Raw genomic sequence first — 12,759 nt, 5'->3', positions numbered from 1 at the left:
ATTACTGTAGAAGTGTCTATTTCTCCTTTCAGTTCTGCCAATGTTTGCTTCAATAGTTTAAGGCTCTGTTGTTATATAACCTTGAGGAAACAACTTTTTAATTAATATTTAATGTCATACTTTATTTCTTGTAACTGTTTTTGACATAATGTCTATTTTGTCTGACATTAGTATAGCCACTCTGGGTCTTTTGGTTACTATTTTCATGGAATATCTTCTCCCATTTCTTAAGTTTCAACTTCTTTGGGTCTTTAGATCTAAAGTGATTCCCTTATAGTTACATGGACCATATATGGACCAAGGTTTTTAAAAATTTATTATTTGACTCCTTTGATTGGAGGTTTTGATTGTAAATTTTAATCCATTTACATTTAAATTAATTGCTGATAAGGAGGAACTTACTTCTATTTTACTGTTTGCTCATTGTCTTATAGCTCTTTTGTTCCTCATTTCCCCTATTACTGCCTTCCTTTGTGTTTTCTTCTAGTGTACCATTTTGTTTCCCACTCATTTCTTTTGTGTATGTGTTTAGATATTTTCTTAGTGGTTACCATGGGGCTCACTATGAACATCCTAAAAATATAACTACCCAGTTTATATTTATACCAACTTAATTTCAATATCATACAAAAACCTATCCCTGTGGAGCTCCATTCTCCCATCTATGATGTTATTGTAACAAATTAGGTTATTGTAAATTGTGTATGCATTATCATAGTTTTATAATTATTGTTTTATACACTTGTCTTTGAAATCATATAGGAAATAAAAAGAGGGGTTATAAATAAAAAATACAATAATTCTTGCTTTTACCTTTCTTAGAGTTTGTTATATCTTTGTATGACCTTGAGTTTCTTTCAAGTGTCTTTTCATTTCAACCTGAAGAGCTCCCTTTAGCATTTTCCGTAGGACAGGCCTGTTAGGCATAAAGTCCCTCAGATTTTGTTTATTTAGGAATGCCTTACTTTTTCTTTTATTTTTGTATGACAGTATTGCTTAATATAGAATTCCTGGTCGACAATTTTTTACTTTCAGCACTTTATTTTTTTCCTTCAGCACTTTAAAAATGCCATCCAACACCTCTGCCTCCGTCATTTCTGATGAGAAATCTGCCTATTGTCTTATTGAAGATACCTTGTTCTTGACAAGTTAATTTTCTCTACTCTCAAGAGTTTCTCTTTGCCTATGACTTTTGGCAATTTGATTATAATTTGTTTTGGTGTGGATCTCTTTTTGTTTATTCTTCCTGGAGTTTGTCAAGCTTTTCTGGATGTGTAGATTTGTATCTTTTATCAAATTCATGAAGTTTTCAATCATTCTTTCTTCAAATATTATTTCGGCCCTTTCTTCTTTTTCCTCTCCTGGGATTGCCAGTATGTGTATGTTGGTGTGTTTTATGGTGTTCCACAAGTCTCTTAGGCTATTTTCATTTTTCTTCCTTCTTTTTTCTCTCTGCTCCTTAGATTGGATAATTTCGTTTGCCTTATCTTCAAGTTCAGTGATTCCTTCTTCTGCCTGCTCAAAACTACTATTGAATCCCTCTAGTGAGTCTTTCATTTCAGTTATTTTACTTGCAGCTCCAGAATTATGCTTTTGTTCCTTTTTATCATTTTTTATTCTTTATTGATATTATCTATTTGTTCAGACATTATTTTCCTGATTTTCTTTAGCTCTTTGAGCATATTTAAGACAGTTGATTTAAAGTCCTTGTCTAGGGGTGCCTGGGTGACTCAGTTGGTTGAGCAACCGCCTTCAGCTCAGGTCATGATCCCAGGGTCCTGGGATCGAGTTCCGCATTGGTCTCCCTGCTCCTCGGGGAGCCTGCTTCTCCCTCTGCCTGCCACTACCCCTGCTTGTGCTCTCTCTCTGTATCAAATAAATAAATAAAATCTTTAAAGTCCTTGTCTAATAGATCCAATGTCTGTGCTTCCTCAAGGACAGTATATGTTGATTTCTTCTGTGAATTGGCCATATTTTCTTTCTTGTTTCTTTGTATCTGTTATTTTTTGGTTGAAAACTGGACATTTTGAATATTATAATGTGGTAACTTCAGAAATCATATTCTTTCCTTCCTTGGGGTTTCTTTTCCTCTTGGTGTGGGATGTAGCTGCTTGTTTATTTAGTGACTTCTAAAATATTTTTGTAAAGTCTTTGTTCTTTGTTATGTATGGTCTCTGTGACTTTAGCTTGTGTTAAGCTAGGGTTTTGACAGAGATATCCTTGAATGGCAGAGGGGAGGGAGGAAAGAAGAAAAGGAGGGAGGGAGAGAGAAGTAGAAAAAGAGGAGGAGGAAAAGGAAGAGGAAGTGAAGAAGAAGAAGAAGAAGAAGAAGAAGAAGAAGAAGAAGAAGAAGAAGAAGAAGAAAGAAGAAGAAGAAAGGAAGGAAGAAGGAAAGAAAGAAAAAGAAAGAAAGAAAGAAAGAAAGAAAGAAAGAAAGAAAGAAAGAAAGAAGTCAAAGAAAGAAAGAAGACAAAGAAAGAACACAAGAAAAAACTCTCCTTATCTTTACACATTAGGTCTGCTCTGAAGCACTCCTTCAATATTTAGCCAGAATGTTTAAAACTCCACCTTAAACTTTAGTTCTTATTTGTACTGAGCCTATAGATCAGGACATATTGAAGTATGCATTCTGCCCTGGACATGCACATAGCTTTTTAAATTCCCAAGTAAATCTGGTGCTTTGAATGCCCTAATTTCCCTTTGTCCTTGGCTTTTCCTCCCAGACTTTCAGCACTCTATCAAATGCCTCGACTATAATATGTTGCCCCAGGTGGCTGTGGATTGTTCACTTTACAATGTTTTCAAGGAATATCTATACCGCTTTTCTGCCCTGAGGTAGTTCCAAATAAGGTTCATTAGTCCTTCAGATAGCCCTCAGACAGACTAGACCAAACACAATTCTTTGAGACTAGGTCTGCTTTGCTTCCTTTGGAACCAAGGACTAGAGTCTCACACAGGGAATATGGGCTGCAGTCTTCAAAATTGCCACCGAGGGAAAGGACAAGTAGAAATGCCACAAAGGTTTCCTACCAATTTTAAGTTGCCTTTTTCTTGTTTCAACACTTGCTTGGCTGCTAGAAACTTTGATGTTTTCAAGCATTCTGACAAAGTTGGTATCATTGTTTTTGCTTGATTTTTTTGATGTATCTGTAGAGGGACTGGCCTTTTGAGGTACCTACTTTATCATTTTTGCTGTCACTCATAGAAGCTGATGTTTTATAAAGGTGCAAAATAAATTCAATGTAGAAAGCATAATATTTTCACAAATGGTATGGCAACATTTAAGTATCAGTATGTAAAAAGAAAGAACTTGAACCTAAATATTGCTCCTTATACAAAACTTAATTCATAATAAATCTGGATGCAAAACATACAAATATAAAATTTTTAGAAGAAATTCTAAGGGAAAAATCATCATGACCTGAGGTTAGGTAAAGAATTCTTAGAAATAATACCAAAAGTCTAATCCATAAGAAACTCTAAGAAAAAATTGTTAAGTTGGATTTCATTAAAATTATAAACTTTTGCTCTGAGAAATACCCTTTTAAGAAAATGAAAAGATAGATGTAGAATGAGAGAAAATATTTGTAAATTACAACTATATGCAGAATATACAAAGAACTCTCAAAACTCCACTGTAAGTTAATAAACTACTTATTTTTAAAAATGGGCAAAGGACATGAAAAGACACTTCACCAAAGAAGATAAAAGATGGCAAATAAGCTCATTAAAAGCCATTACAAAAACACAAATTAACACCACGATGAGATGCTGCTTTAACCCTATTTGAATGGCGGAAATAAAAAATACTGACAATATCAGTTTCAGAGAAACTGGAACCCCTATATATTGATGGAAGGAATGCAGAATGGTACAGCTACTCTGGACAACAGTTTGCCAAGTTCTTATAAAGGTAAACATACAAAGGCCACATAACCCGTCAATCCCACTCCTGGGTGCTTATGCTAGAGAAATGAAAATTTATGTTTACAAAAAAACTTCTGCATGAATGTTCATATCAATCTTATTCCTAATCACCCAACACTTAAAGCAATCAAGATGTCCTTCAACAGATAAATGAATGACCCATCCATTGAAACATTATTTAACAATATAAAGGAACTCTTGATAAGTGCAACAACTTGGATGAATTGCAAATGCATTATGCTAAGTGAAAGAAATCAGTCTCAAAAGGTTACATAATTTATGATTATATTTGTATAACATTCTTGAAAAAGGTAAAACTATAGGGATGGGAAAGAAATTACTGGTTATCAGAGGCTTGGGATGGGGGAAATGGTTTAACTACAAAGTAGCAGAATGAGGGGAATTTTGGGGGGTAATATAATTGTTTTTTGTCCTGGGGCACCTGGGTGGTGCAGTCAGCTAAGCCTCAGACTCTTGGTTTCAGCTCAGGTCATGATCTCAGGGTCATGAGATCAAGCCCGAAGTCAGGCTGATGCTGAGCGCAGAGTCTGCTTAGGATTCTTTCCCCTTCCCTCTCCCTTCTCCTCTGCTCTTCCCCCTGTTTGTGTTCTCTCTCTCCCTCTCTCCGTCAAATAAATAAATAAAATCTTAAAAACAAAGAAAAAAATAATTATTTTGTATCCTGATTATGATGATGGTTACATGATTCTATCCATGTGTTAAAATTTGTGGTACTGAAAACCAAAAAAAGTTAATTTTCCTATATAATAATTCAAAGTAGATAATTTAAAAATTTTTAAATGTGTCACATATAAAGGATTAGGAATTATAATGGCATGCAAAATAGTAACAACCTTCTCAAAAGTGACATTTGAAGTTAGAAAACCATGGATCAATACTTTACAAGCCTTGGCAACATTTATTTTCAGCCTGAAATTATACATCACATGTCAATTAAGTATGAGATTAAAGACAATACTTATTCATGCAAAATCTTTTTTTTAATTTTAAATTCCAGTATACTTAACATACAGTGTTATATTAGTTTCAGGTGTACAATATAGCAATTCAACAATTCCATACATCACCTGGTGCTCATCACAACAAATGCCCTCCTTAATCCCCATCCCCTATTTCACCCATTGCCCCACCCTCTTCCCCTCTGGTAACCATCAATTTGTTCTCTATAGTTAAGAGTCTGTTATTTTGTATTTGTCTTTTTGCTTTGATCATTTGTTTTGTTTCTTAAATGCCACATATGAGTGAAATCATATGGTGTTTGTCTTTTTCTGATTGACTTATTTCACTTAGCATTATACTCTCTAGCTCCATTCATGTCTTTGCAAATGGCAAGATTTCATTCTTTTTTATGACTGAATAATATTCCATTATATATATACCAAATTTTCTTTATTCTTTCATCAATCAATGGACACTTGGGTGCTTCAATATCTTAGCTATTCTAAAAATGCTGCCATAAACATAGGGGTACATGTATCCCTTTGAATTAGCATTTTTGTGTTCTTTGGATAAATACCCAGTAGTGCGATTGCTGCATCCTAAGGTAGTTCTATCTTTAAATTTTTGAGGAGCTTCCATATTGTTTTCCAGAGTGCCTGCACCAGTTTGCATTCCCACCAACAGTGCAAGAGGGTTCCCCTTTCTCCACATCCTCACCAACACCTGTTGTTCCCTGTGTTGTTAATTTTAGCCATTCTGACAGGTGTGAGGTGGTATCTCATTGTGCTTATGATTTGTATTTCCCTGATGATAAGTGACGATGAGCATCTTTTCATGTGTGTGTTGAACATCTGTATGTCTTCTTTGGAGAAATGTCTACTCATGTCTTCTGCCCATTTTTAAATTAGATTATTTGTTTGTTGGATGTTGAGTTTTATAAGTTCTTTATATATTTTGGTTACTAACCCTTTATTGGATATGTCATTTGCAAGTCTTCTCCCATTCCATAGGTTGTCTTTTAGTTTTGTTCATTGTTTCCTTCGCTATACGCAAACTTTTTATTTTGGTATCATCCCAATAGTTTATTTTTGCTTTTGTTTCCCTTGCCACAGGAGACCTATCTAGAAAAAAGTTGCTACAATCAATGTCAAAGAAGTTACTGCCTGGGTTCTTTTCTAGGGATTTGGGTTTCAGGTCTCACATTTAGGTATTCAGTCCACTTTGAATTTATTTTTGTGTATGGTGTAAGAAAGTGGTCTAGTTTCATCCTTTTGCATGTTACTGTCCAGTTTTCCCTACACCATTTGTTGAAGAAACTGTCTTTTTCCCATTGGATATTCTTTCCTGCTTTGTCAAAGATTAATTTATTTCTGGGTTTTCGATCCAGTTCTATTGATCTATGTGTCTATTTTTGTGCTGGTACCATACTGCTTTGATTACTACAGCTTTGTAATATAACTTGAAGTCCAGAATTGTGATGTCTCCAGCTTTGATCTTCTTTTTCAAGATTGTTTTAGCTATACAGAGTCTTTTGTGGTTTCATACAAATTTTTGGATTGTTTGTTCTAGTTATGAAAAGTGCTATTGGTATTTTTATAGGGATTGCATTGAATGTATAGATTGCTTTGGGTAGTACAGATATTTTAACAATATTTGTCCTTCCAATCCAGAAGCATGGAATGTCTGTTGTCTTCAATTTCTTCCATCAGTGTTTTATAGTTTTCAGAGTACAGGTCTTTCACCTCCTTGGTTAGGTTTATTCCTAGGTATCTTATTTTTGGTGCAAATATAAATGGGATTGCTTTCTTAATTTCTCTTCCTGCTGCTTCATTATTGGTGTATAGAAATGCAACAGATTTCTGTACATTAATTTTTTTATCCCATGACTTTACTGAATTCATGTACCATTTCCAGCAGTTTTTTGGTGGAGTCTTTCAGGTTTTCTATATAGAGTATCATGTCATCTGCAAATAGTGAAACTTTTACTTCTTCCTTACTGATATGGATGCCTTTTATTTTATTATTATTAATTAATTAATTAATTAATTTTTGCTGTCTGATTGATGTGGCTAGGACTTCCAGTACTATGTGGAATAAAAGTAGTGAGAGTGGGCATCCTTGTCTTAATCCGGACCTTAGGGAAAAACGTCTCAGTTTTCCCCAGTGAGGATGATGTTAACTGTGGGTTTTTCATATATGGCCTTTATTACATTGAGGTATGTTCCCTCTAAACCCCATTTGGTTGAGGGTTTTTTTTTTTTTTATCATGAATTGATGTTGTACTTTGTCAAATGTTTTTTCTGATGTATTGAAATGATCATATGTTTCTTATCCTTTCTCTTATTGATGTGATGTATCACACTGACTGATTAGTGAATACTGAGCCACGCTTGCAATCCAGGAATAAATCCCACTTGATTGTGGTGAATGATTATTTAATGTATTGTTAGATTTGGTTGCTAGCATTTTGTTGAGGATTTCTTTCATCTATGTTCATCAGAGATACAGGCCTGTAGTTCTCTTTTTTAGTGGTATCTTCATCTGGTTATGGTATCAGGGTAATGCTGGCCTCATAGAATGAATTTGGAAGTATTCTTTCCTTTTCTATTTTTTGGAATAGTTTGAGAATAGGTATTAACTCTTCCTTAAATGTTTGGTAGAATTTGACTGTGAATCCATCTGGTTCTAGACTTTTTTTGTTGTGAGTTTTTTGATTACTGACTCAATTTCTTTCCTGGTTATCAGTCTATTCCAATTTTCTGTTTTTTCCTGTTTCAGTTTTGGTAGGTTATATGTTTCTAGGAATTTAACCATTTCTTCTAAGTTGTCCATTTTGTTGGCATATAGTTTTTCATAATACTCTCTTATAATTGTGTTTCTGTGGTGTTGGTTGTTAGTGTTCCTCTCTCATTTGTGATTTTATTTATTTGAGTCCTTTCTCTCTTTTTCTTTATAAGTCTGACTAAGGTTTATCAATTGATTTTTTTCCCAAAGAACCACCTCCTGGTTTCATTGATGTGTTCTATTGTGGTTTTATTTTCTATATCATTTATTTCTGTTCTAATGTTTATTATTTCCTTCCTTCTGTGGGCTTTAGGTTTTGTTTGTTGTTCTTTTACTAGCTCCTTTAGATGTAAGATTAGATTGTTTATTTGAGATTTTCCTTGCTTCTTGAGGTAGGCCTGTATTGCTATAAACTTCCCTCTTAGAACTGCTTTTTCTCCATCTCAATGGTAGGCCTGTATTGCTATAAACTTCCCTCTTAGAACTGCTTTTTCTCCATCTCAATGGTTTTGGACTGTTGTATTTTCATTTTCCTTTATTTCCATGTACTTTTAAATTTCTTTTTTTGATTTCCTGGTTGACCCATTCATTGTTTAGTAGCATGTTATTTAACCTCTATGTATTTGTGGTCTTTCCAGATTTTTCCTTATGGTTCACTTCTAGTTTCATAGCATTGTGGTCAGAAAAGATGCATGGTATGACTTCGATCTTCTTGAATTTGTTGAGGCTTGTTTTGTGGCCTAATATGTGACCTATTCTGGAGAATATCTCATGTGCACTTGAAAATAATGTGTAGTCTGCTCTGTTAGGATGGAATGTTCTGAATATATTTGTTAAATCCATCTGTTCCAGTGTGTTATTCAAAGCCATTGTTTCCCTTGATTTTCTGTTTAGATGATCTGTCTCTTGATGTCCCTTGATGTAAGTGGGCTGTTGAAGTCCCCTACTATTATTGTATTATTATCAATTAGTTCCTTTATGTTTGTTATTAACTTCTTCTATATTTGGGTGCTCTTATGTTTGTTGCATAAATATTTACAATTGTTTTGTCTTCTTGCTGGATTGTCCCCTTTATGATTATATAGTGTCCTTTGTCTCTTGTCACAGTCTTTGTTTCCAAGCCTATTTTTGTCCAATGTAAGTACTACTACTTCAGCTTTCTTTTTACATCCATTTGTATGATAGAAGTTTCTCTATCCCCTCACTTTCAATCTGCAGGTGTCTTTAGGTCTAAAATTAGTCTCTTGTAGGCAGCATATAGATGGGTATTTTTAAAAATCCATTCCGCCTCCTTATGTCTTTTGATTGGAGCATTTAGACCATTTACATTCAAAGTAATTATTGATAGATATGTATTTATTGTCATTTTATTATTTGTTTTGTGGTTGTTTCTGAAGATTTTCTCTGATCCTTTCTTATCTTTCTCTCTCTCATGGTTTTCTGATTTTCTTTAGTGATATATTTGGATTTCTTTCTCTTTATTCTCTGTATATTTATTACTGGTTTTTGATACATGGTTACCATTAGGTTTGCATATAACATCTGCATATAGCAGTCTATATTAAGTTGATGGTCACTTAAGTTCATTTATTTTTTAAGATTTTATTTATTTGAGATAGAGAGAGAGCACAAGGTGGGGGGAGGGTCAGAGGGAGAGGGAGAAGCAGACTCTCCACTGAGCAGGGAGCCCAATGTGGGGCTTGATCCCAAAACCCTGAAATCATGACTTGAGCTGAAGGCAGATGCTTAACTGACTGAGCCACCCAGGCACCCTGATGTTCGCTTAAGTTTAAACCCATTCTTGGGGCGCCTGGTTGGCTCAGTTGGTTAAGCAACTGCCTTCGGCTCAGGTCGTGATCCAAGAGTCCTGGGATCGAGCCCCACGTCGGGCTCCTTGCTCAGCAGGGAGCCTGCTTCTCCCTATCTCTCTGCTGCTCCCCCTGCTTGTGCTCTCTCTCTGTCAAATAAATAAATAAATAAATAAATAAATAAATAAATAAATCAAACTTTAAATCCATTCTTTACTCCTCACCTCTCCATGTTTTAGGTATATGGTGTTACTGTTTGCATCCCTTTATTTTGTGAGTTACTTGACTGGATTTTTACAGAAATATTCATTTTTACTGCTTTTGTGTTTCCTAGCTTCATACTGTCACGTTTGGTCTTTACTTTCCACTCAACAAGTCCCTTTTAATATTTCTTGCAGGGCTGGTTTAGTGGCCATGAACTCCTTTAATCTTTGTTTTTCTTTGAAACTCTTTATCTCTCCTCTATTCTGAATGATAGCCTTGCTGGATAGAGTAATCTCAGCTGAAGATTTTTCCCATTCAGGACTTTGAATATATCTTGGCACTCTCTTCTGGCTTGGAAGTTTCTGTTGAAAAATCCCCTGCTAGCCTTATGGGGCTTCCCTTGTATGTTACTATCTTCTTTTGTCTTGCTGCTTTAAAATTTTTTTCTTCATCACTGTATTTTGCCATTTTAATTATAATATGTCTTGGTGTGGGTCTGCTTTTGTTGATTTTGTTGGGAGTTCTCTGTGCCTCCTGGATCTGGATATCTGTTTCCTTCCCCAGATTGGGGACGTTTTCAGCTATTATTTCTTCAAATAAATTTTCTGCCTCTCTTTTCTCTCTTTTCTCCTGGGACTCCTATAATACAAATGTTATTATGTTTGATGGAGTCACTGAGTTCCCTATGGCTATTCTTGTTTCACATAATTCTTTTCTCTCTCTTTTGTTCAGATTTCCATTACTTTCCATTACTCTGTCTTCTAGGTCATTAATTTGTTCCTCTACTTCTTCCAGCCTGCTGTTCATTCCATCAAGTGTGTTCCTCATTTTGTTTATTAAGCCCTTTATCTCTGTTTTTCTTTTCTCTGTGTTAAGGGTCTCACCAATGTCCTCCACTCTTTTCTCAAGTGCAGGGAGTATCCTTATGATCATTGCTTTAAATACTCCATCAGGCTTGTTACTTATATCTGTTTCATTTAGATCTCTGGCATGGCCTTCACCTATTTTTTCATTTGGTATAAATTCCTCTGCTTTCTCATTTTGTGTAAGTCTCTGTGCCTGTTTCTCTCTGTTAGGAAAGTCAGATATACCTCCTGTTCTTGAGGGTAATAGCCTTTTGAAGAAGAGGTTCTGTAGTGCCCTGCCATGTAATGTTCCTTATTCTGCAGGGCCTGGTGCTTCTGAGAGTGTCTCCAATGTGTGCTGCATGTGCTCTTATATATTGTCCTGGCTGCTTCATCCTTCAAGCCAGTCATCTGCAGAGGCTCGTTTTGCCTGTTGTGGACAGTGTTTGGTCCTTGGCCTGGACATGGTGCACTTTAACTAGGTCTGCTCTGGTCTGCTTGTGAAATGACACCTGTCACCACCACATTGGAACCCAAGTTTTGCAAAACTCCCATGTTGGGAGATGTGGTGTGAGCAGGGTTTGGGCTGGTCTTCTGAGGGAGGGGCCCACTGCATTGGGACTGAGGCAAATGTACCTGGGAGGGGCAGTTCCACCAGCATGTGAGGGCCAGGGCTTAGTGTAAGCAAGTTAGGCAGTGAGTGTGAGCAATGCACCAGTTCCCACAGGTGGCCCTGTGCTTATGCAGAGGGCCAGGGGTGGGAAATGGTGCTGGCCAGTTCCTTTGTTCCTGGAGGGGTCTCTCCATGAGTGCTGTCTCTCTAGGACACACTCCAAGATGAGCAAATAAGCTCTCCACTCTGTGTCCCAGATGCTCTTTAGATAGCTGTTTCCATGGTGTATGTCCACGGGTTGTTTGCCTTTGTCCTCTGCAAGAGCAGTGCAATGCCCCCTGGGCTGTCTCTCAGTCAAGCCCACTAACCCTTAGAACTCCAGGCTTTAATCCCTGCTGGTTGCAAGAATTAATGAAATTCAGGCCCTCTTGCTTTCCAAGCCGGTTGCTATGGGGGTTAGTTTTCCCTGTGTGTTTCCTTATGTGCTAGTCTCTCTCTCATCCTTCTCCATGACCATGGCTCCCTCTCCACCACAGTGGCCATGATCTGTTTTTGTCCCAAAGCACATCTCCACACTTATTGCCTTCTTTGATGTGGCCTCTTCTCTACCTTTATTTATGGAGTTTGTTCTGCCAGTCTTCAGGTCAATTTCTGGGTTATTTAGGATGATTTGATAGTTATCTAGTCGTATTTGTGGGATGAGGTGGGCCCAGGATCCTCCCACTCTGCCACCATCTTCTAACTTCTCTCTCTGTATTTTAAATGTTTTAAACCACCTCCATACTGTTTTGCACAATGGCTACACCAATTTGCATCCCCACCAAGAGTGCAAGAGGGTTCCCCTTTCTCCACATCTTCGCCAACACCTGTTATTTCTTGTGTTTTTGATTTTAGCCATTCTGACAGGTATGAGGTGATATCTCATTGTAGTTTATTCATGCAAAATCTTAAAAGAAATCATCACCCATAGTAACTGGAGGATGAGTCCCATCAAAACAGTGTATCAAACCAAGAAAAAGGAAGACATGAATTCTAAGAAGCAGAATATCCCACTTAGGGTCTTAGTAAAGAAATGTTTTAAGTCAGTGTAATACTCTTAGCCAATAAAGATTGAAGCAGGGCCTAGGAAGGTGATTTCCAAGAACAAAGAAATGGATATAGTTGAAGATTTGAAAAACATGGCCAATAGGCTTATGACAGAAATGTGAGCTCTTGAGGGCAGGAACTTCATCTGTTTTTCTTAATGATGTAGTTCCACATTTTAGTACAGTACCTGGCACATGGTAAGCCCTCAGTACAGATTTGTTAAATGGAAAATAGAGGAAGAGTGCATGAGAGGAGAAGAATTTGAGACAGCAAGTATACAGGACTGTTATAAGGAGTGTCTCTGTAAAGGTGAGCAGAGAAAAATGGTGTCGTTTGAAGGGAAAGTAGAATCAAAAAAAGGTATTTTTAGGGGTGCCTGGGTGGCTCAGTTGTTAGGCATCTGCCTTCAGCTCAGGTCATGGTCCCAGGGTCCTGGATTGAGCCCCTCATCGGGCTCCCTGCTCAGCGGGAAGCCTGCTTCTCCCTCTCTCACCCCCCCTGCTTGTGTTCCCTCTCTCGCTGTGTCTCTCTG

Source organism: Phoca vitulina, unplaced genomic scaffold, assembly GCF_004348235.1.
Source record: "Phoca vitulina isolate PV1807 unplaced genomic scaffold, GSC_HSeal_1.0 scaffold77, whole genome shotgun sequence".
Taxonomy (NCBI): Eukaryota; Metazoa; Chordata; class Mammalia; order Carnivora; family Phocidae; genus Phoca; species Phoca vitulina.
The sequence above is the reverse complement of the archived record's forward strand: the minus strand, read 5'-3'. Positions refer to the sequence as shown.